Source organism: Rhinoderma darwinii, unplaced genomic scaffold (genome assembly GCF_050947455.1).
Source record: "Rhinoderma darwinii isolate aRhiDar2 unplaced genomic scaffold, aRhiDar2.hap1 Scaffold_4367, whole genome shotgun sequence".
In the NCBI taxonomy this organism is placed as follows: Eukaryota; Metazoa; Chordata; class Amphibia; order Anura; family Rhinodermatidae; genus Rhinoderma; species Rhinoderma darwinii.
The window spans coordinates 69,048-90,288 of record NW_027463854.1 but is presented as its reverse complement, the minus strand read 5'-3'; the positions used below and the strand labels follow the sequence as shown (position 1 = coordinate 90,288).

The 21,241-nt window shown below is 41.7% G+C and overlaps 26 non-coding genes across 26 annotated transcripts; all 26 read right to left on the bottom strand.

The window, feature by feature from the left end:
• Window positions 1–601: 601 nt before the first annotated feature.
• TRNAI-UAU (transfer RNA isoleucine (anticodon UAU)) lies at window positions 602–694 on the bottom strand. The gene is given in 2 exon segments: window positions 602–637; window positions 657–694. It is a non-coding gene; the product is annotated as a tRNA-Ile (tRNA).
• A 279-nt stretch (window positions 695–973) lies between these two features.
• Window positions 974–1,046, bottom strand: TRNAR-CCU (transfer RNA arginine (anticodon CCU)). The gene has a single exon. It is a non-coding gene; the product is annotated as a tRNA-Arg (tRNA).
• A 1,103-nt stretch (window positions 1,047–2,149) lies between these two features.
• TRNAI-UAU (transfer RNA isoleucine (anticodon UAU)) lies at window positions 2,150–2,242 on the bottom strand. The gene is given in 2 exon segments: window positions 2,150–2,185; window positions 2,205–2,242. It is a non-coding gene; the product is annotated as a tRNA-Ile (tRNA).
• A 279-nt stretch (window positions 2,243–2,521) lies between these two features.
• Window positions 2,522–2,594, bottom strand: TRNAR-CCU (transfer RNA arginine (anticodon CCU)). The gene has a single exon. It is a non-coding gene; the product is annotated as a tRNA-Arg (tRNA).
• Window positions 2,595–3,697: 1,103 nt separating this feature from the next.
• On the bottom strand, window positions 3,698–3,790 carry TRNAI-UAU (transfer RNA isoleucine (anticodon UAU)). Its single transcript is given in 2 exon segments — window positions 3,698–3,733; window positions 3,753–3,790. It is a non-coding gene; the product is annotated as a tRNA-Ile (tRNA).
• Window positions 3,791–4,069: 279 nt separating this feature from the next.
• On the bottom strand, window positions 4,070–4,142 carry TRNAR-CCU (transfer RNA arginine (anticodon CCU)). Its single transcript has one exon. It is a non-coding gene; the product is annotated as a tRNA-Arg (tRNA).
• A 1,103-nt stretch (window positions 4,143–5,245) lies between these two features.
• Window positions 5,246–5,338, bottom strand: TRNAI-UAU (transfer RNA isoleucine (anticodon UAU)). The gene is given in 2 exon segments: window positions 5,246–5,281; window positions 5,301–5,338. It is a non-coding gene; the product is annotated as a tRNA-Ile (tRNA).
• Window positions 5,339–5,617: 279 nt separating this feature from the next.
• On the bottom strand, window positions 5,618–5,690 carry TRNAR-CCU (transfer RNA arginine (anticodon CCU)). The gene has a single exon. It is a non-coding gene; the product is annotated as a tRNA-Arg (tRNA).
• Window positions 5,691–6,793: 1,103 nt separating this feature from the next.
• TRNAI-UAU (transfer RNA isoleucine (anticodon UAU)) lies at window positions 6,794–6,886 on the bottom strand. Its single transcript is given in 2 exon segments — window positions 6,794–6,829; window positions 6,849–6,886. It is a non-coding gene; the product is annotated as a tRNA-Ile (tRNA).
• A 279-nt stretch (window positions 6,887–7,165) lies between these two features.
• Window positions 7,166–7,238, bottom strand: TRNAR-CCU (transfer RNA arginine (anticodon CCU)). The gene has a single exon. It is a non-coding gene; the product is annotated as a tRNA-Arg (tRNA).
• A 1,103-nt stretch (window positions 7,239–8,341) lies between these two features.
• On the bottom strand, window positions 8,342–8,434 carry TRNAI-UAU (transfer RNA isoleucine (anticodon UAU)). The gene is given in 2 exon segments: window positions 8,342–8,377; window positions 8,397–8,434. It is a non-coding gene; the product is annotated as a tRNA-Ile (tRNA).
• A 279-nt stretch (window positions 8,435–8,713) lies between these two features.
• Window positions 8,714–8,786, bottom strand: TRNAR-CCU (transfer RNA arginine (anticodon CCU)). Its single transcript has one exon. It is a non-coding gene; the product is annotated as a tRNA-Arg (tRNA).
• A 1,103-nt stretch (window positions 8,787–9,889) lies between these two features.
• TRNAI-UAU (transfer RNA isoleucine (anticodon UAU)) lies at window positions 9,890–9,982 on the bottom strand. Its single transcript is given in 2 exon segments — window positions 9,890–9,925; window positions 9,945–9,982. It is a non-coding gene; the product is annotated as a tRNA-Ile (tRNA).
• A 1,455-nt stretch (window positions 9,983–11,437) lies between these two features.
• TRNAI-UAU (transfer RNA isoleucine (anticodon UAU)) lies at window positions 11,438–11,530 on the bottom strand. Its single transcript is given in 2 exon segments — window positions 11,438–11,473; window positions 11,493–11,530. It is a non-coding gene; the product is annotated as a tRNA-Ile (tRNA).
• A 279-nt stretch (window positions 11,531–11,809) lies between these two features.
• Window positions 11,810–11,882, bottom strand: TRNAR-CCU (transfer RNA arginine (anticodon CCU)). The gene has a single exon. It is a non-coding gene; the product is annotated as a tRNA-Arg (tRNA).
• A 1,103-nt stretch (window positions 11,883–12,985) lies between these two features.
• On the bottom strand, window positions 12,986–13,078 carry TRNAI-UAU (transfer RNA isoleucine (anticodon UAU)). Its single transcript is given in 2 exon segments — window positions 12,986–13,021; window positions 13,041–13,078. It is a non-coding gene; the product is annotated as a tRNA-Ile (tRNA).
• A 279-nt stretch (window positions 13,079–13,357) lies between these two features.
• Window positions 13,358–13,430, bottom strand: TRNAR-CCU (transfer RNA arginine (anticodon CCU)). Its single transcript has one exon. It is a non-coding gene; the product is annotated as a tRNA-Arg (tRNA).
• Window positions 13,431–14,533: 1,103 nt separating this feature from the next.
• On the bottom strand, window positions 14,534–14,626 carry TRNAI-UAU (transfer RNA isoleucine (anticodon UAU)). The gene is given in 2 exon segments: window positions 14,534–14,569; window positions 14,589–14,626. It is a non-coding gene; the product is annotated as a tRNA-Ile (tRNA).
• Window positions 14,627–16,081: 1,455 nt separating this feature from the next.
• On the bottom strand, window positions 16,082–16,174 carry TRNAI-UAU (transfer RNA isoleucine (anticodon UAU)). Its single transcript is given in 2 exon segments — window positions 16,082–16,117; window positions 16,137–16,174. It is a non-coding gene; the product is annotated as a tRNA-Ile (tRNA).
• A 279-nt stretch (window positions 16,175–16,453) lies between these two features.
• Window positions 16,454–16,526, bottom strand: TRNAR-CCU (transfer RNA arginine (anticodon CCU)). Its single transcript has one exon. It is a non-coding gene; the product is annotated as a tRNA-Arg (tRNA).
• A 1,103-nt stretch (window positions 16,527–17,629) lies between these two features.
• Window positions 17,630–17,722, bottom strand: TRNAI-UAU (transfer RNA isoleucine (anticodon UAU)). Its single transcript is given in 2 exon segments — window positions 17,630–17,665; window positions 17,685–17,722. It is a non-coding gene; the product is annotated as a tRNA-Ile (tRNA).
• A 279-nt stretch (window positions 17,723–18,001) lies between these two features.
• TRNAR-CCU (transfer RNA arginine (anticodon CCU)) lies at window positions 18,002–18,074 on the bottom strand. The gene has a single exon. It is a non-coding gene; the product is annotated as a tRNA-Arg (tRNA).
• Window positions 18,075–19,177: 1,103 nt separating this feature from the next.
• On the bottom strand, window positions 19,178–19,270 carry TRNAI-UAU (transfer RNA isoleucine (anticodon UAU)). Its single transcript is given in 2 exon segments — window positions 19,178–19,213; window positions 19,233–19,270. It is a non-coding gene; the product is annotated as a tRNA-Ile (tRNA).
• Window positions 19,271–19,549: 279 nt separating this feature from the next.
• Window positions 19,550–19,622, bottom strand: TRNAR-CCU (transfer RNA arginine (anticodon CCU)). Its single transcript has one exon. It is a non-coding gene; the product is annotated as a tRNA-Arg (tRNA).
• Window positions 19,623–20,725: 1,103 nt separating this feature from the next.
• TRNAI-UAU (transfer RNA isoleucine (anticodon UAU)) lies at window positions 20,726–20,818 on the bottom strand. The gene is given in 2 exon segments: window positions 20,726–20,761; window positions 20,781–20,818. It is a non-coding gene; the product is annotated as a tRNA-Ile (tRNA).
• A 279-nt stretch (window positions 20,819–21,097) lies between these two features.
• TRNAR-CCU (transfer RNA arginine (anticodon CCU)) lies at window positions 21,098–21,170 on the bottom strand. The gene has a single exon. It is a non-coding gene; the product is annotated as a tRNA-Arg (tRNA).
• Between the last annotated feature and the right edge of the window lie 71 nt (window positions 21,171–21,241).

Below are 21,241 nucleotides of genomic sequence, written 5' to 3'. Positions count from 1 at the left end.
CCAATGGCTTTACTTTGAGACAGAGGAAAGGCAAACAATACAGATGGGCGTTAAAGCCACAATCCCTGGCTTAGGAGGCCAGTGCCTTATCCATTAGGCAACTGGGACTTTACTTTTTCTATAAGTGGTTGTTTTTCCAAAGCAATCAAACATTCACTTGTGACTGAGTGATCGAGAATGGTTTGTGTTCTACCGTTTGCTTTCTAGATCTGACAAAATCTTAACCACGTGCTTGCTTTTTGTAGACAAGGGAAAGAGGGTCCCTTGTCTTTTCATTATGATCACACACTTACAGGACTCTGCTAATAAAGATGAAGGAAAGCTTATTGGAGGGCCAAAACCTTTAATAATACCTCTTAATATATATTGGGACAAGTATCCAGTAAAGAAGCAAGTTGAGCACTTTTAATCTGGAACTAAAACATGCCAATGGCTTTTATTTAAGAAAGAGAAAAGGCAAACACCACAGATGGGACTCACCCTTAAAAACGGTATACCTCTTCCATGTATCCCCTTCAATTATGTTTATAGATCATGGGCCATGAGTAAGTTTGCTATTCCACTGGAGGTCTAAATAAAGCACAAGAAGGCAAGAAAGGAGTGCTCCAGGTGAGGCTCAAACTCACAACCTCGGCATTGCTCAACAGTTACTGCTTTATAAGTACCGTGCGCTGACCGATTGCGCCACTGGAGCTCTTACTGATGTCTGCACGCGTGTCCGTTTTCCACCGTGTGCTGACCGATTGCACCGCGGGATGAAGTGATTCCTCAAGCGTGTCTGTTTTCCATCAATTTTCAAAAACACGACAGCGTTTAAGATAGCGGTCAGTCAAGATACTGTGAGTAATAAGTCATTTACTTCTCTCTGATTAATATATAAAGAAGCATCAGTCCAGTGGATGAAGCCAGTTGAGCACTTTTAATCAGGAACTAAAACAGCAACAGCTTAACTTTAAGAAAGATGAAAGGTAAACACCCCAGATGGGACTTGAACCCACAATCCCTGGCCTAGGAGGCCAGTGCCTTATCCATTAGGCCACTGGGGCTGTAAACTTGCTCTGCGCCGTGGTTTTTTCTTTCCAAAGCAAGCAAACATTCACATGTGATGAGTGAGCGAGAAAGGTTTGTGTTGTACCGTTTGCTTTCCAAATCGGATAAAATCTTAACCGCATGCTTGATTTTTTAAGAAAAGACTAGGTTCCCTTGTATTGTCGTTCTAATTGCACACTAACAGGACATTTCTAATGCAGATGAAGGAAATCTTAATGGAGTGACAAAACCCTTTAAAAACTGAATACCTCTTAATATGTATTGGGACAAGTATCCAGTGAAGAACCTAGTCGAGCACTTTTAATCTTGAACTAAAACATGCTAATGGCTTTACTTTAAACCCTTGGTGACATCTCACATACAATTATGTTGCTGCTGCCAAGGGATTAGCGCATCGTCACATAACAGTACGTAACAGTGATGGAGCCGGCTCAGAAGCTGGGACAAGTACCCAGTGAAGAAGCCAGAAGAGCACTTATAATCTGGAACCATAACATGCCAATGGCTTTACTTTGAGACAGAGGAAAGGCAAACAATACAGATGGGCGTTAAAGCCACAATCCCTGGCTTAGGAGGCCAGTGCCTTATCCATTAGGCAACTGGGACTTGACTTTTTCTATAAGTGGTTGTTTTTCCAAAGCAATCAAACATTCACTTGTGACTGAGTGATCGAGAATGGTTTGTGTTCTACCGTTTGCTTTCTAGATCTGACAAAATCGTAACCACGTGCTTGCTTTTTGTAGACAAGGGAAAGAGGGTCCCTTGTCTTTTCATTATGATCACACACTTACAGGACTCTGCTAATAAAGATGAAGGAAAGCTTATTGGAGGGCCAAAACCTTTAAAAATACCTCTTAATATATATTGGGACAAGTATCCAGTAAAGAAGCAAGTTGAGCACTTTTAATCTGGAACTAAAACATGCCAATGGCTTTTATTTAAGAAAGAGAAAAGGCAAACACCACAGATGGGACTCACCCTTAAAAACGGTATACCTCTTCCATGTATCCCCTTCAATTATGTTTATAGATCATGGGCCATGAGTAAGTTTGCTATTCCACTGGAGGTCTAAATAAAGCACAAGAAGGCAAGAAAGGAGTGCTCCAGGTGAGGCTCGAACTCACAACCTCGGCATTGCTCAACAGTTACTGCTTTATAAGTACCGTGCGCTGACCGATTGCGCCACTGGAGCTCTTACTGATGTCTGCACGCGTGTCCGTTTTCCACCGTGTGCTGACCGATTGCACCGCAGGATGAAGTGATTCCTCAAGCGTGTCTGTTTTCCATCAATTTTCAAAAACACGACAGCGTTTAAGATAGCGGTCAGTCAAGATACTGTGAGTAATAAGTCATTTACTTCTCTCTTATTAATATATAAAGAAGCATCAGTCCAGTGGATGAAGCCAGTTGAGCACTTTTAATCAGGAACTAAAACAGCAACAGCTTAACTTTAAGAAAGAAGAAAGGTAAACACCCCAGATGGGACTTGAACCCACAATCCCTGGCTTAGGAGGCCAGTGCCTTATCCATTAGGCCACTGGGGCTGTAAACTTGCTCTGCGCCGTGTTTTTTTCTTTCCAAAGCAAGCAAACATTCACATGTGATGAGTGAGCGAGAAAGGTTTGTGTTGTACCGTTTGCTTTCCAAATCGGATAAAATCTTAACCGCATGCTTGTTTTTTTAAGAAAAGACTAGGTTCCCTTGTATTGTCGTTCTAATTGCACACTAACAGGACATTTCTAATGCAGATGAAGGAAATCTTAATGGAGTGACAAAACCCTTTAAAAACTGAATACCTCTTAATATGTATTGGGACAAGTATTCAGTGAAGAACCTAGTCGAGCACTTTTAATCTTGAACTAAAACATGCTAATGGCTTTACTTTAAACCCTTGGTGACATCTCACATACAATTATGTTGCTGCTGCCAAGGGATTAGCGCATCGTCACATAACAGTACGTAACAGTGATGGAGCCGGCTCAGAAGCTGGGACAAGTACCCAGTGAAGATGCCAGAAGAGCACTTATAATCTGGAACCATAACATGCCAATGGCTTTACTTTGAGACAGAGGAAAGGCAAACAATACAGATGGGCGTTAAAGCCACAATCCCTGGCTTAGGAGGCCAGTGCCTTATCCATTAGGCAACTGGGGCTTGACTTTTTCTATAAGTGGTTGTTTTTTCAAAGCAATCAAACATTCACTTGTGACTGAGTGATCGAGAATGGTTTGTGTTCTACCGTTTGCTTTCTAGATCTGACAAAATCTTAACCACGTGCTTGCTTTTTGTAGACAAGGGAAAGAGGGTCCCTTGTCTTTTCATTATGATCACACACTTACAGGACTCTGCTAATAAAGATGAAGGAAAGCTTATTGGAGGGCCAAAACCTTTAAAAATACCTCTTAATATATATTGGGACAAGTATCCAGTAAAGAAGCAAGTTGAGCACTTTTAATCTGGAACTAAAACATGCCAATGGCTTTTATTTAAGAAATAGAAAAGGCAAACACCACAGATGGGACTCACCCTTAAAAACGGTATACCTCTTCCATGTATTCCCTTCAATTATGTTTATAGATCATGGGCCATGAGTAAGTTTGCTATTCCACTGGAGGTCTAAATAAAGCACAAGAAGGCAAGAAAGGAGTGCTCCAGGTGAGGCTCGAACTCACAACCTCGTCATTACTCAACAGTTACTGCTTTATAAGTACCGTGCGCTGACCGATTGCGCCATTGGAGCTCTTACTGATGTCTGCACGCGTGTCCGTTTTCCACCGTATGCTGATCGATTGCACCGCGGGATGAAGTGATTCCTCAAGCGTGTCTGTTTTCCATCAATTTTCAAAAACACGACAGCGTTTAAGATAGCGGTCAGTCAAGATACTGTGAGTAATAAGTCATTTACTTCTCTCTTATTAATATATAAAGAAGCATCAGTCCAGTGGATGAAGCCAGTTGAGCACTTTTAATCAGGAACTAAAACAGCAACAGCTTAACTTTAAGAAAGAAGAAAGGTAAACACCCCAGATGGGACTTGAACCCACAATCCCTGGCTTAGGAGGCCAGTGCCTTATCCATTAGGCCACTAGGGCTGTAAACTTGGTCTGTGCCGTGGTTTTTTCTTTCCAAAGCAAGCAAACATTCACATGTGATGAGTGAGCGAGAAAGGTTTGTGTTGTACCGTTTGCTTTCCAAATCGGATAAAATCTTAACCGCATGCTTGTTTTTTTAAGAAAAGACTAGGTTCCCTTGTATTGTCGTTCTAATTGCACACTAACAGGACATTTCTAATGCAGATGAAGGAAATCTTAATGGAGTGACAAAACCCTTTAAAAACGGAATACCTCTTAATATGTATTGGGACAAGTATCCAGTGAAGAACCTAGTCGAGCACTTTTAATCTTGAATTAAAACATGCTAATGGCTTTACTTTAAACCCTTGGCGACATCTCATATACAGTTATGTTGCTGCTGCCAAGGGATTAGCGCATCGTCACATAACAGTACGTAACAGTAATGGAGCCGGCCCAGAAGCTGGGACAAGTACCCAGTGAAGATGCCAGAAGAGCACTTATAATCTGGAACCATAACATGCCAATGGCTTTACTTTGAGACAGAGGAAAGGCAAACAATACAGATGGGCGTTAAAGCCACAATCCCTGGCTTAGGAGGCCAGTGCCTTATCCATTAGGCAACTGGGGCTTGACTTTTTCTATAAGTGGTTGTTTTTTCAAAGCAATCAAACATTCACTTGTGACTGAGTGATCGAGAATGGTTTGTGTTCTACCGTTTGCTTTCTAGATCTGACAAAATCTTAACCACGTGCTTGCTTTTTGTAGACAAGGGAAAGAGGGTCCCTTGTCTTTTCATTATGATCACACACTTACAGGACTCTGCTAATAAAGATGAAGGAAAGCTTATTGGAGGGCCAAAACCTTTAAAAATACCTCTTAATATATATTGGGACAAGTATCCAGTAAAGAAGCAAGTTGAGCACTTTTAATCTGGAACTAAAACATGCCAATGGCTTTTATTTAAGAAAGAGAAAAGGCAAACACCACAGATGGGACTCACCCTTAAAAACGGTATACCTCTTCCATGTATCCCCTTCAATTATGTTTATAGATCATGGGCCATGAGTAAGTTTGCTATTCCACTGCAGGTCTAAATAAAGCACAAGAAGGCAAGAAAGGAGTGCTCCAGGTGAGGCTCGAACTCACAACCTCGGCATTGCTCAACAGTTACTGCTTTATAAGTACCGTGAACTGACCGATTGCGCCACTGGAGCTCTTTTTGACGTCTGCACGCGTGTCCGTTTTCCACCGTGTGCTGACCGATTGCACCGCGGGATGAAGTGATTCCTCAAGCGTGTCTGTTTTCCATCAATTTTCAAAAACACGACAGCGTTTAAGATAGCGGTCAGTCAAGATACTGTGAGTAATAAGTCATTTACTTCTCTCTTATTAATATATAAAGAAGCATCAGTCCAGTGGATGATGCCAGTTGAGCACTTTTAATCAGGAACTAAAACAGCAACAGCTTAACTTTAAGAAAGATGAAAGGTAAACACCCCAGATGGGACTTGAACCCACAATCCCTGGCTTAGGAGGCCAGTGCCTTATCCATTAGGCCACTGGGGCTGTAAATTTGCGCTGCGCCGTGGTTTTTTCTTTCCAAAGCAAGCAAACATTCACATGTGATGAGTGAGCGAGAAAGGTTTGTGTTGTACCATTTGCTTTCCAAATCGGATAAAATCTTAACCGCATGCTTGTTTTTTTAAGAAAAGACTAGGTTCCCTTGTATTGTCGTTCTAATTGCACACTAACAGGACATTTCTAATGCAGATGAAGGAAATCTTAATGGAGTGACAAAACCCTTTAAAAACTGAATACCTCTTAATATGTATTGGGACAAGTATCCAGTGAAGAACCTAGTCGAGCACTTTTAATCTTGAATTAAAACATGCTAATGGCTTTACTTTAAACCCTTGGCGACATCTCATATACAGTTATGTTGCTGCTGCCAAGGGATTAGCGCATCGTCACATAACAGTACGTAACAGTAATGGAGCCGGCCCAGAAGCTGGGACAAGTACCCAGTGAAGATGCCAGAAGAGCACTTATAATCTGGAACCATAACATGCCAATGGCTTTACTTTGAGACAGAGGAAAGGCAAACAATACAGATGGGCGTTAAAGCCACAATCCCTGGCTTAGGAGGCCAGTGCCTTATCCATTAGGCAACTGGGGCTTGACTTTTTCTATAAGTGGTTGTTTTTTCAAAGCAATCAAACATTCACTTGTGACTGAGTGATCGAGAATGGTTTGTGTTCTACCGTTTGCTTTCTAGATCTGACAAAATCTTAACCACGTGCTTGCTTTTTGTAGACAAGGGAAAGAGGGTCCCTTGTCTTTTCATTATGATCACACACTTACAGGACTCTGCTAATAAAGATGAAGGAAAGCTTATTGGAGGGCCAAAACCTTTAAAAATACCTCTTAATATATATTGGGACAAGTATCCAGTAAAGAAGCAAGTTGAGCACTTTTAATCTGGAACTAAAACATGCCAATGGCTTTTATTTAAGAAAGAGAAAAGGCAAACACCACAGATGGGACTCACCCTTAAAAACGGTATACCTCTTCCATGTATCCCCTTCAATTATGTTTATAGATCATGGGCCATGAGTAAGTTTGCTATTCCACTGCAGGTCTAAATAAAGCACAAGAAGGCAAGAAAGGAGTGCTCCAGGTGAGGCTCGAACTCACAACCTCGGCATTGCTCAACAGTTACTGCTTTATAAGTACCGTGAACTGACCGATTGCGCCACTGGAGCTCTTTTTGACGTCTGCACGCGTGTCCGTTTTCCACCGTGTGCTGACCGATTGCACCGCGGGATGAAGTGATTCCTCAAGCGTGTCTGTTTTCCATCAATTTTCAAAAACACGACAGCGTTTAAAATAGCGGTCAGTCAAGATACTGTGAGTAATAAGTCATTTACTTCTCTCTTATTAATATATAAAGAAGCATCAGTCCAGTGGATGATGCCAGTTGAGCACTTTTAATCAGGAACTAAAACAGCAACAGCTTAACTTTAAGAAAGATGAAAGGTAAACACCCCAGATGGGACTTGAACCCACAATCCCTGGCTTAGGAGGCCAGTGCCTTATCCATTAGGCCACTGGGGCTGTAAATTTGCGCTGCGCCGTGGTTTTTTCTTTCCAAAGCAAGCAAACATTCACATGTGATGAGTGAGCGAGAAAGGTTTGTGTTGTACCATTTGCTTTCCAAATCGGATAAAATCTTAACCGCATGCTTGTTTTTTTAAGAAAAGACTAGGTTCCCTTGTATTGTCGTTCTAATTGCACACTAACAGGACATTTCTAATGCAGATGAAGGAAATCTTAATGGAGTGACAAAACCCTTTAAAAACTGAATACCTCTTAATATGTATTGGGACAAGTATCCAGTGAAGAACCTAGTCGAGCACTTTTAATCTTGAATTAAAACATGCTAATGGCTTTACTTTAAACCCTTGGCGACATCTCATATACAGTTATGTTGCTGCTGCCAAGGGATTAGCGCATCGTCACATAACAGTACGTAACAGTGATGGAGCCGGCCCAGAAGCTGGGACAAGTACCCAGTGAAGATGCCAGAAGAGCACTTATAATCTGGAACCATAACATGCCAATGGCTTTACTTTGAGACAGAGGAAAGGCAAACAATACAGATGGGCGTTAAAGCCACAATCCCTGGCTTAGGAGGCCAGTGCCTTATCCATTAGGCAACTGGGACTTGACTTTTTCTATAAGTGGTTGTTTTTCCAAAGCAATCAAACATTCACTTGTGACTGAGTGATCGAGAATGGTTTGTGTTCTACCGTTTGCTTTCTAGATCTGACAAAATCTTAACCACGTGCTTGCTTTTTGTAGACAAGGGAAAGAGGGTCCCTTGTCTTTTCATTATGATCACACACTTACAGGACTCTGCTAATAAAGATGAAGGAAAGCTTATTGGAGGGCCAAAACCTTTAAAAATACCTCTTAATATATATTGGGACAAGTATCCAGTAAAGAAGCAAGTTGAGCACTTTTAATCTGGAACTAAAACATGCCAATGGCTTTTATTTAAGAAATAGAAAAGGCAAACACCACAGATGGGACTCACCCTTAAAAACGGTATACCTCTTCCATGTATCCCCTTCAATTATGTTTATAGATCATGGGCCATGAGTAAGTTTGCTATTCCACTGGAGGTCTAAATAAAGCACAAGAAGGCAAGAAAGGAGTGCTCCAGGTGAGGCTCGAACTCACAACCTCGGCATTGCTCAACAGTTACTGCTTTATAAGTACCGTGAACTGACCGATTGCGCCACTGGAGCTCTTACTGATGTCTGCACGCGTGTCAGTTTTCCACCGTGTGCTGACCGATTGCACCGCGGGATGAAGTGATTCCTCAAGCGTGTCTGTTTTCCATCAATTTTCAAAAACACGACAGCGTTTAAGATAGCGGTCAGTCAAGATACTGTGAGTAATAAGTCATTTACTTCTCTCTTATTAATATATAAAGAAGCATCAGTCCAGTGGATGAAGCCAGTTGAGCACTTTTAATCAGGAACTAAAACAGCAACAGCTTAACTTTAAGAAAGATGAAAGGTAAACACCCCAGATGGGACTTGAACCCACAATCCCTGGCTTAGGAGGCCAGTGCCTTATCCATTAGGCCACTGGGGCTGTAAATTTGCGCTGCGCCGTGGTTTTTTCTTTCCAAAGCAAGCAAACATTCACATGTGATGAGTGAGCGAGAAAGGTTTGTGTTGTACCATTTGCTTTCCAAATCGGATAAAATCTTAACCGCATGCTTGTTTTTTTAAGAAAAGACTAGGTTCCCTTGTATTGTCGTTCTAATTGCACACTAACAGGACATTTCTAATGCAGATGAAGGAAATCTTAATGGAGTGACAAAACCCTTTAAAAACTGAATACCTCTTAATATGTATTGGGACAAGTATCCAGTGAAGAACCTAGTCGAGCACTTTTAATCTTGAATTAAAACATGCTAATGGCTTTACTTTAAACCCTTGGCGACATCTCATATACAGTTATGTTGCTGCTGCCAAGGGATTAGCGCATCGTCACATAACAGTACGTAACAGTGATGGAGCCGGCCCAGAAGCTGGGACAAGTACCCAGTGAAGATGCCAGAAGAGCACTTATAATCTGGAACCATAACATGCCAATGGCTTTACTTTGAGACAGAGGAAAGGCAAACAATACAGATGGGCGTTAAAGCCACAATCCCTGGCTTAGGAGGCCAGTGCCTTATCCATTAGGCAACTGGGACTTGACTTTTTCTATAAGTGGTTGTTTTTCCAAAGCAATCAAACATTCACTTGTGACTGAGTGATCGAGAATGGTTTGTGTTCTACCGTTTGCTTTCTAGATCTGACAAAATCTTAACCACGTGCTTGCTTTTTGTAGACAAGGGAAAGAGGGTCCCTTGTCTTTTCATTATGATCACACACTTACAGGACTCTGCTAATAAAGATGAAGGAAAGCTTATTGGAGGGCCAAAACCTTTAAAAATACCTCTTAATATATATTGGGACAAGTATCCAGTAAAGAAGCAAGTTGAGCACTTTTAATCTGGAACTAAAACATGCCAATGGCTTTTATTTAAGAAATAGAAAAGGCAAACACCACAGATGGGACTCACCCTTAAAAACGGTATACCTCTTCCATGTATCCCCTTCAATTATGTTTATAGATCATGGGCCATGAGTAAGTTTGCTATTCCACTGGAGGTCTAAATAAAGCACAAGAAGGCAAGAAAGGAGTGCTCCAGGTGAGGCTCGAACTCACAACCTCGTCATTACTCAACAGTTACTGCTTTATAAGTACCGTGCGCTGACCGATTGCGCCACTGGAGCTCTTACTGATGTCTGCACGCGTGTCCGTTTTCCACCGTGTGCTGACCGATTGCACCGCGGGATGAAGTGATTCCTCAAGCGTGTCTGTTTTCCATCAATTTTCAAAAACACGACAGCGTTTAAGATAGCGGTCAGTCAAGATACTGTGAGTAATAAGTCATTTACTTCTCTCTTATTAATATATAAAGAAGCATCAGTCCAGTGGATGAAGCCAGTTGAGCACTTTTAATCAGGAACTAAAACAGCAACAGCTTAACTTTAAGAAAGATGAAAGATAAACACCCCAGATAGGACTCGAACCCACAATCCCTGGCTTAGGAGGCCAGTGCCTTATCCATTAGGGCACTGGGGCTGTAAATTTGCCCTGCGCCGTGGTTGTTTCTTTCCAAAGCAAGCAAACATTCACATGTGACGAGTGAGCGAGAAAGGTTTGTGTTGTACCGTTTGCTTTCCAAATCGGATAAAATCTTAACCGCATGCTTGTTTTTTTAAGAAAAGACTAGGTTCCCTTGTATTGTCGTTCTAATTGCACACTAACAGGACATTTCTAATGCAGATGAAGGAAATCTTAATGGAGTGACAAAACCCTTTAAAAACTGAATACCTCTTAATATGTATTGGGACAAGTATCCAGTGAAGAACCTAGTCGAGCACTTTTAATCTTGAACTAAAACATGCTAATGGCTTTACTTTAAACCCTTGGTGACATCTCACATACAATTATGTTGCTGCTGCCAAGGGATTAGCGCATCGTCACATAACAGTACGTAACAGTGATGGAGCCGGCTCAGAAGCTGGGACAAGTACCCAGTGAAGAAGCCAGAAGAGCACTTATAATCTGGAACCATAACATGCCAATGGCTTTACTTTGAGACAGAGGAAAGGCAAACAATACAGATGGGCGTTAAAGCCACAATCCCTGGCTTAGGAGGCCAGTGCCTTATCCATTAGGCAACTGGGACTTGACTTTTTCTATAAGTGGTTGTTTTTCCAAAGCAATCAAACATTCACTTGTGACTGAGTGATCGAGAATGGTTTGTGTTCTACCGTTTGCTTTCTAGATCTGACAAAATCTTAACCACGTGCTTGCTTTTTGTAGACAAGGGAAAGAGGGTCCCTTGTCTTTTCATTATGATCACACACTTACAGGACTCTGCTAATAAAGATGAAGGAAAGCTTATTGGAGGGCCAAAACCTTTAAAAATACCTCTTAATATATATTGGGACAAGTATCCAGTAAAGAAGCAAGTTGAGCACTTTTAATCTGGAACTAAAACATGCCAATGGCTTTTATTTAAGAAAGAGAAAAGGCAAACACCACAGATGGGACTCACCCTTAAAAACGGTATACCTCTTCCATGTATCCCCTTCAATTATGTTTATCGATCATGGGCCATGAGTAAGTTTGCTATTCCACTGCAGGTCTAAATAAAGCACAAGAAGGCAAGAAAGGAGTGCTCCAGGTGAGGCTCGAACTCACAACCTCGGCATTGCTCAACAGTTACTGCTTTATAAGTACCGTGAACTGACCGATTGCGCCACTGGAGCTCTTTTTGACGTCTGCACGCGTGTCCGTTTTCCACCGTGTGCTGACCGATTGCACCGCGGGATGAAGTGATTCCTCAAGCGTGTCTGTTTTCCATCAATTTTCAAAAACACGACAGCGTTTAAGATAGCGGTCAGTCAAGATACTGTGAGTAATAAGTCATTTACTTCTCTCTTATTAATATATAAAGAAGCATCAGTCCAGTGGATGATGCCAGTTGAGCACTTTTAATCAGGAACTAAAACAGCAACAGCTTAACTTTAAGAAAGATGAAAGGTAAACACCCCAGATGGGACTTGAACCCACAATCCCTGGCTTAGGAGGCCAGTGCCTTATCCATTAGGCCACTGGGGCTGTAAATTTGTGCTGCGCCGTGGTTTTTTCTTTCCAAAGCAAGCAAACATTCACATGTGATGAGTGAGCGAGAAAGGTTTGTGTTGTACCATTTGCTTTCCAAATCGGATAAAATCTTAACCGCATGCTTGTTTTTTTAAGAAAAGACTAGGTTCCCTTGTATTGTCGTTCTAATTGCACACTAACAGGACATTTCTAATGCAGATGAAGGAAATCTTAATGGAGTGACAAAACCCTTTAAAAACTGAATACCTCTTAATATGTATTGGGACAAGTATCCAGTGAAGAACCTAGTCGAGCACTTTTAATCTTGAATTAAAACATGCTAATGGCTTTACTTTAAACCCTTGGCGACATCTCATATACAGTTATGTTGCTGCTGCCAAGGGATTAGCGCATCGTCACATAACAGTACGTAACAGTGATGGAGCCGGCCCAGAAGCTGGGACAAGTACCCAGTGAAGATGCCAGAAGAGCACTTATAATCTGGAACCATAACATGCCAATGGCTTTACTTTGAGACAGAGGAAAGGCAAACAATACAGATGGGCGTTAAAGCCACAATCCCTGGCTTAGGAGGCCAGTGCCTTATCCATTAGGCAACTGGGACTTGACTTTTTCTATAAGTGGTTGTTTTTCCAAAGCAATCAAACATTCACTTGTGACTGAGTGATCGAGAATGGTTTGTGTTCTACCGTTTGCTTTCTAGATCTGACAAAATCTTAACCACGTGCTTGCTTTTTGTAGACAAGGGAAAGAGGGTCCCTTGTCTTTTCATTATGATCACACACTTACAGGACTCTGCTAATAAAGATGAAGGAAAGCTTATTGGAGGGCCAAAACCTTTAAAAATACCTCTTAATATATATTGGGACAAGTATCCAGTAAAGAAGCAAGTTGAGCACTTTTAATCTGGAACTAAAACATGCCAATGGCTTTTATTTAAGAAATAGAAAAGGCAAACACCACAGATGGGACTCACCCTTAAAAACGGTATACCTCTTCCATGTATCCCCTTCAATTATGTTTATAGATCATGGGCCATGAGTAAGTTTGCTATTCCACTGGAGGTCTAAATAAAGCACAAGAAGGCAAGAAAGGAGTGCTCCAGGTGAGGCTCGAACTCACAACCTCGTCATTACTCAACAGTTACTGCTTTATAAGTACCGTGCGCTGACCGATTGCGCCACTGGAGCTCTTACTGATGTCTGCACGCGTGTCCGTTTTCCACCGTGTGCTGACCGATTGCACCGCGGGATGAAGTGATTCCTCAAGCGTGTCTGTTTTCCATCAATTTTCAAAAACACGACAGCGTTTAAGATAGCGGTCAGTCAAGATACTGTGAGTAATAAGTCATTTACTTCTCTCTTATTAATATATAAAGAAGCATCAGTCCAGTGGATGAAGCCAGTTGAGCACTTTTAATCAGGAACTAAAACAGCAACAGCTTAACTTTAAGAAAGATGAAAGGTAAACACCCCAGATGGGACTTGAACCCACAATCCCTGGCCTAGGAGGCCAGTGCCTTATCCATTAGGCCACTGGGGCTGTAAACTTGCTCTGCGCCGTGGTTTTTTCTTTCCAAAGCAAGCAAACATTCACATGTGATGAGTGAGCGAGAAAGGTTTGTGTTGTACCGTTTGCTTTCCAAATCGGATAAAATCTTAACCGCATGTTTGTTTTTTTAAGAAAAGACTAGGTTCCCTTGTATTGTCGTTCTAATTGCACACTAACAGGACATTTCTAATGCAGATGAAGGAAATCCTAATGGAGTGACAAAACCCTTTAAAAACTGAATACCTCTTAATATGTATTGGGACAAGTATCCAGTGAAGAACCTAGTCGAGCACTTTTAATCTTGAACTAAAACATGCTAATGGCTTTACTTTAAACCCTTGGTGACATCTCACATACAATTATGTTGCTGCTGCCAAGGGATTAGCGCATCGTCACATAACAGTACGTAACAGTGATGGAGCCGGCCCAGAAGCTGGGACAAGTACCCAGTGAAGAAGCCAGAAGAGCACTTATAATCTGGAACCATAACATGCCAATGGCTTTACTTTGAGACAGAGGAAAGGCAAACAATACAGATGGGCGTTAAAGCCACAATCCCTGGCTTAGGAGGCCAGTGCCTTATCCATTAGGCAACTGGGACTTGACTTTTTCTATAAGTGGTTGTTTTTCCAAAGCAATCAAACATTCACTTGTGACTGAGTGATCGAGAATGGTTTGTGTTCTACCGTTTGCTTTCTAGATCTGACAAAATCTTAACCACGTGCTTGCTTTTTGTAGACAAGGGAAAGAGGGTCCCTTGTCTTTTCATTATGATCACACACTTACAGGACTCTGCTAATAAAGATGAAGGAAAGCTTATTGGAGGGCCAAAACCTTTAAAAATACCTCTTAATATATATTGGGACAAGTATCCAGTAAAGAAGCAAGTTGAGCACTTTTAATCTGGAACTAAAACATGCCAATGGCTTTTATTTAAGAAATAGAAAAGGCAAACACCACAGATGGGACTCACCCTTAAAAACGGTATACCTCTTCCATGTATCCCCTTCAATTATGTTTATAGATCATGGGCCATGAGTACGTTTGTTATTCCACTGGAGGTCTAAATAAAGCACAAGAAGGCAAGAAAGGAGTGCTCCAGGTGAGGCTCGAACTCACAACCTCGGCATTGCTCAACAGTTACTGCTTTATAAGTACCGTGCGCTGACCGATTGCGCCACTGGAGCTCTTACTGATGTCTGCACGCGTGTCCGTTTTCCACCGTGTGCTGACCGATTGCACCGCGGGATGAAGTGATTCCTCAAGCGTGTCTGTTTTCCATCAATTTTCAAAAACACGACAGCGTTTAAGATAGCGGTCAGTCAAGATACTGTGAGTAATAAGTCATTTACTTCTCTCTTATTAATATATAAAGAAGCATCAGTCCAGTGGATGAAGCCAGTTGAGCACTTTTAATCAGGAACTAAAACAGCAACAGCTTAACTTTAAGAAAGAAGAAAGGTAAACACCCCAGAAGGGACTTGGGCCCACAATCCCTGGCTTAGGAGGCCAGTGCCTTTTCCATTAGGCCACTGGGGCTGTAAACTTGCTCTGTGCCATGGTTTTTTCTTTCCAAAGCAAGCAAACATTCACATGTGATGAGTGAGCGAGAAAGGTTTGTGTTGTACCGTTTGCTTTCCAAATCGGATAAAATCTTAACCGCATGCTTGATTTTTTAAGAAAAGACTAGGTTCCCTTGTATTGTCGTTCTAATTGCGCACTAACAGGACATTTCTAATGCAGATGATGGAAATCTTAATGGAGTGACAAAACCCTTTAAAAACTGAATACCTCTTAATATGTATTGGGACAAGTATCCAGTGAAGAACCTAGTCGAGCACTTTTAATCTTGAACTAAAACATGCTAATGGCTTTACTTTAAACCCTTGGTGACATCTCACATACAATTATGTTGCTGCTGCCAAGGGATTAGCGCATCGTCACATAACAGTACGTAACAGTGATGGAGCCGGCTCAGAAGCTGAGGCAAGTACCCAGTGAAGAAGCCAGAAGAGCACTTATAATCTGGAACCATAACATGCCAATGGCTTTACTTTGAGACAGAGGAAAGGCAAACAATACAGATGGGCGTTAAAGCCACAATCCCTGGCTTAGGAGGCCAGTGCCTTATCCATTAGGCAACTGGGACTTGACTTTTTCTATAAGTGGTTGTTTTTCCAAAGCAATCAAACATTCACTTGTGACTGAGTGATCGAGAATGGTTTGTGTTCTACCGTTTGCTTTCTAGATCTGACAAAATCTTAACCACGTGCTTGCTTTTTGTAGACAAGGGAAAGAGGGTCCCTTGTCTTTTCAATATGATCACACACTTACAGGACTCTGCTAATAAAGATGAAGGAAAGCTTATTGGAGGGCCAAAACCTTTAAAAATACCTCTTAATATATATTGGGACAAGTATCCAGTAAAGAAGCAAGTTGAGCACTTTTAATCTGGAACTAAAACATGCCAATGGCTTTTATTTAAGAAAGAGAAAAGGCAAACACCACAGATGGGACTCACCCTTAAAAACGGTATACCTCTTCCATGTATCCCCTTCAATTATGTTTATAGATCATGGGCCATGAGTAAGTTTGCTATTCCACTGGAGGTCTAAATAAAGCACAAGAAGGCAAGAAAGGAGTGCTCCAGGTGAGGCTCGAACTCACAACCTCGGCATTGCTCAACAGTTACTGTTTTATAAGTACCGTGCGCTGACCGATTGCGCCACTGGAGCTCTTACTGATGTCTGCACGCGTGTCCGTTTTCCACCGTGTGCTGACCGATTGCACCGCGGGATGAAGTGATTCCTCAAGCGTGTCTGTTTTCCATCAATTTTCAAAAACACGACAGCGTTTAAGATAGCGGTCAGTCAAGATACTGTGAGTAATAAGTCATTTACTTCTCTCTGATTAATATATAAAGAAGCATCAGTCCAGTGGATGAAGCCAGTTGAGCACTTTTAATCAGGAACTAAAACAGCAACAGCTTAACTTTAAGAAAGATGAAAGGTAAACACCCCAGATGGGACTTGAACCCACAATCCCTGGCCTAGGAGGCCAGTGCCTTATCCATTAGGCCACTGGGGCTGTAAACTTGCTCTGCGCCGTGGTTTTTTCTTTCCAAAGCAAGCAAACATTCACATGTGATGAGTGAGCGAGAAAGGTTTGTGTTGTACCGTTTGCTTTCCAAATCGGATAAAATCTTAACCGCATGTTTGTTTTTTTAAGAAAAGACTAGGTTCCCTTGTATTGTCGTTCTAATTGCACACTAACAGGACATTTCTAATGCAGATGAAGGAAATCCTAATGGAGTGACAAAACCCTTTAAAAACTGAATACCTCTTAATATGTATTGGGACAAGTATCCAGTGAAGAACCTAGTCGAGCACTTTTAATCTTGAACTAAAACATGCTAATGGCTTTACTTTAAACCCTTGGTGACATCTCACATACAATTATGTTGCTGCTGCCAAGGGATTAGCGCATCGTCACATAACAGTACGTAACAGTGATGGAGCCGGCCCAGAAGCTGGGACAAGTACCCAGTGAAGAAGCCAGAAGAGCACTTATAATCTGGAACCATAACATGCCAATGGCTTTACTTTGAGACAGAGGAAAGGCAAACAATACAGATGGGCGTTAAAGCCACAATCCCTGGCTTAGGAGGCCAGTGCCTTATCCATTAGGCAACTGGGACTTGACTTTTTCTATAAGTGGTTGTTTTTCCAAAGCAATCAAACATTCACTTGTGACTGAGTGATCGAGAATGGTTTGTGTTCTACCGTTTGCTTTCTAGATCTGACAAAATCTTAACCACGTGCTTGCTTTTTGTAGACAAGGGAAAGAGGGTCCCTTGTCTTTTCATTATGATCACACACTTACAGGACTCTGCTAATAAAGATGAAGGAAAGCTTATTGGAGGGCCAAAACCTTTAAAAATACCTCTTAATATATATTGGGACAAGTATCCAGTAAAGAAGCAAGTTGAGCACTTTTAATCTGGAACTAAAACATGCCAATGGCTTTTATTTAAGAAAGAGAAAAGGCAAACACCACAGATGGGACTCACCCTTAAAAACGGTATACCTCTTCCATGTATCCCCTTCAATTATGTTTATAGATCATGGGCCATGAGTAAGTTTGCTATTCCACTGGAGGTCTAAATAAAGCACAAGAAGGCAAGAAAGGAGTGCTCCAGGTGAGGCTCGAACTCACAACCTCGGCATTGCTCAACAGTTACTGCTTTATAAGTACCGTGCGCTGACCGATTGCGCCACTGGAGCTCTTACTGATGTCTGCACGCGTGTCCGTTTTCCACCGTGTGCTGACCGATTGCACCGCGGGATGAAGTGATTCCTCAAGCGTGTCTGTTTTCCATCAATTTTCAAAAACACGACAGCGTTTAAGATAGCGGTCAGTCAAGATACTGTGAGTAATAAGTCATTTACTTCTCTCTGATTAATATATAAAGAAGCATCAGTCCAGTGGATGAAGCCAGTTGAGCACTTTTAATCAGGAACTAAAACAGCAACAGCTTAACTTTAAGAAAGATGAAAGGTAAACACCCCAGATGGGACTTGAACCCACAATCCCTGGCCTAGGAGGCCAGTGCCTTATCCATTAGGCCACTGGGGCTATAAACTTGCTCTGCGCCGTGGTTTTTTCTTTCCAAAGCAAGCAAACATTCACATGTGATGAGTGAGCGAGAAAGGTTTGTGTTGTACCGTTTGCTTTCCAAATCGGATAAAATCTTAACCGCATGCTTGATTTTTTAAGAAAAGACTAGGTTCCCTTGTATTGTCGTTCTAATTGCACACTAACAGGACATTTCTAATGCAGATGAAGGAAATCTTAATGGAGTGACAAAACCCTTTAAAAACTGAATACCTCTTAATATGTATTGGGACAAGTATCCAGTGAAGAACCTAGTCGAGCACTTTTAATCTTGAACTAAAACATGCTAATGGCTTTACTTTAAACCCTTGGTGACATCTCACATACAATTATGTTGCTGCTGCCAAGGGATTAGCGCATCGTCACATAACAGTACGTAACAGTGATGGAGCCGGCTCAGAAGCTGGGACAAGTACCCAGTGAAGAAGCCAGAAGAGCACTTATAATCTGGAACCATAACATGCCAATGGCTTTACTTTGAGACAGAGGAAAGGCAAACAATACAGATGGGCGTTAAAGCCACAATCCCTGGCTTAGGAGGCCAGTGCCTTATCCATTAGGCAACTGGGACTTGACTTTTTCTATAAGTGGTTGTTTTTCCAAAGCACTCAAACATTCACTTGTGACTGAGTGATCGAGAATGGTTTGTGTTCTACCGTTTGCTTTCTAGATCTGACAAAATCTTAACCACGTGCTTGCTTTTTGTAGACAAGGGAAAGAGGGTCCCTTGTCTTTTCATTATGATCACACACTTACAGGACTCTGCTAATAAAGATGAAGGAAAGCTTATTGGAGGGCCAAAACCTTTAAAAATACCTCTTAATATATATTGGGACAAGTATCCAGTAAAGAAGCAAGTTGAGCACTTTTAATCTGGAACTAAAACATGCCAATGGCTTTTATTTAAGAAAGAGAAAAGGCAAACACCACAGATGGGACTCACCCTTAAAAACGGTATACCTCTTCCATGTATCCCCTTCAATTATGTTTATAGATCATGGGCCATGAGTAAGTTTGCTATTCCACTGGAGGTCTAAATAAAGCACAAGAAGGCAAGAAAGGAGTGCTCCAGGTGAGGCTCGAACTCACAACCTCGGCATTGCTCAACAGTTACTGCTTTATAAGTACCGTGCGCTGACCAATTGCGCCACTGGAGCTCTTACTGATGTCTGCACGCGTGTCCGTTTTCCACCGTGTGCTGACCGATTGCACCGCGGGATGAAGTGATTCCTCAAGCGTGTCTGTTTTCCATCAATTTTCAAAAACACGACAGCGTTTAAGATAGCGGTCAGTCAAGATACTGTGAGTAATAAGTCATTTACTTCTCTCTTATTAATATATAAAGAAGCATCAGTCCAGTGGATGAAGCCAGTTGAGCACTTTTAATCAGGAACTAAAACAGCAACAGCTTAACTTTAAGAAATAAGAAAGGTAAACACCCCAGATGGGACTTGAACCCACAATCCCTGGCTTAGGAGGCCAGTGCCTTATCCATTAGGCCACTGGGGCTGTAAACTTGCTCTGCGCCGTGGTTTTTTCTTTCCAAAGCAAGCAAACATTCACATGTGATGAGTGAGCGAGAAAGGTTTGTGTTGTACCGTTTGCTTTCCAAATCGGATAAAATCTTAACCGCATGTTTGTTTTTTTAAGAAAAGACTAGGTTCCCTTGTATTGTCGTTCTAATTGCACACTAACAGGACATTTCTAATGCAGATGAAGGAAATCCTAATGGAGTGACAAAACCCTTTAAAAACTGAATACCTCTTAATATGTATTGGGACAAGTATCCAGTGAAGAACCTAGTCGAGCACTTTTAATCTTGAACTAAAACATGCTAATGGCTTTACTTTAAACCCTTGGTGACATCTCACATACAATTATGTTGCTGCTGCCAAGGGATTAGCGCATCGTCACATAACAGTACGTAACAGTGATGGAGCCGGCCCAGAAGCTGGGACAAGTACCCAGTGAAGAAGCCAGAAGAGCACTTATAATCTGGAACCATAACATGCCAATGGCTTTACTTTGAGACAGAGGAAAGGCAAACAATACAGATGGGCGTTAAAGCCACAATCCCTGGCTTAGGAGGCCAGTGCCTTATCCATTAGGCAACTGGGACTTGACTTTTTCTATAAGTGGTTGTTTTTCCAAAGCAATCAAACATTCACTTGTGACTGAGTGATCGAGAATGGTTTGTGTTCTACCGTTTGCTTTCTAGATCTGACAAAATCTTAACCACGTGCATGCTTTTTGTAGACAAGGGAAAGAGGGTCCCTTGTCTTTTCATTATGATCACACACTTACAGGACTCTGCTAATAAAGATGAAGGAAAGCTTATTGGAGGGCCAAAACCTTTAAAAATACCTCTTAATATATATTGGGACAAGTATCCAGTAAAGAAGCAAGTTGAGCACTTTTAATCTGGAACTAAAACATGCCAATGGCTTTTATTTAAGAAAGAGAAAAGGCAAACACCACAGATGGGACTCACCCTTAAAAACGGTATACCTCTTCCATGTATCCCCTTCAATTATGTTTATAGATCATGGGCCATGAGTAAGTTTGCTATTCCACTGGAGGTCTAAATAAAGCACAAGAAGGCAAGAAAGGAGTGCTCCAGGTGAGGCTCGAACTCACAACCTCGGCATTGCTCAACAGTAACTGCTTTATAAGTACCGTGCGCTGACCGATTGCGCCACTGGAGCTCTTACTGATGTCTGCACGCGTGTCCGTTTTCCACCGTGTGCTGACCGATTGCACCGCGGGATGAAGTGATTCCTCAAGCGTGTCTGTTTTCCATCAATTTTCAAAAACACGACAGCGTTTAAGATAGCGGTCAGTCAAGATACTGTGAGTAATAAGTCATTTACTTCTCTCTGATTAATATATAAAGAAGCATCAGTCCAGTGGATGAAGCCAGTTGAGCACTTTTAATCAGGAACTAAAACAGCAACAGCTTAACTTTAAGAAAGATGAAAGGTAAACACCCCAGATGGGACTTGAACCCACAATCCCTGGCCTAGGAGGCCAGTGCCTTATCCATTAGGCCACTGGGGCTATAAACTTGCTCTGCGCCGTGGTTTTTTCTTTCCAAAGCAAGCAAACATTCACATGTGATGAGTGAGCGA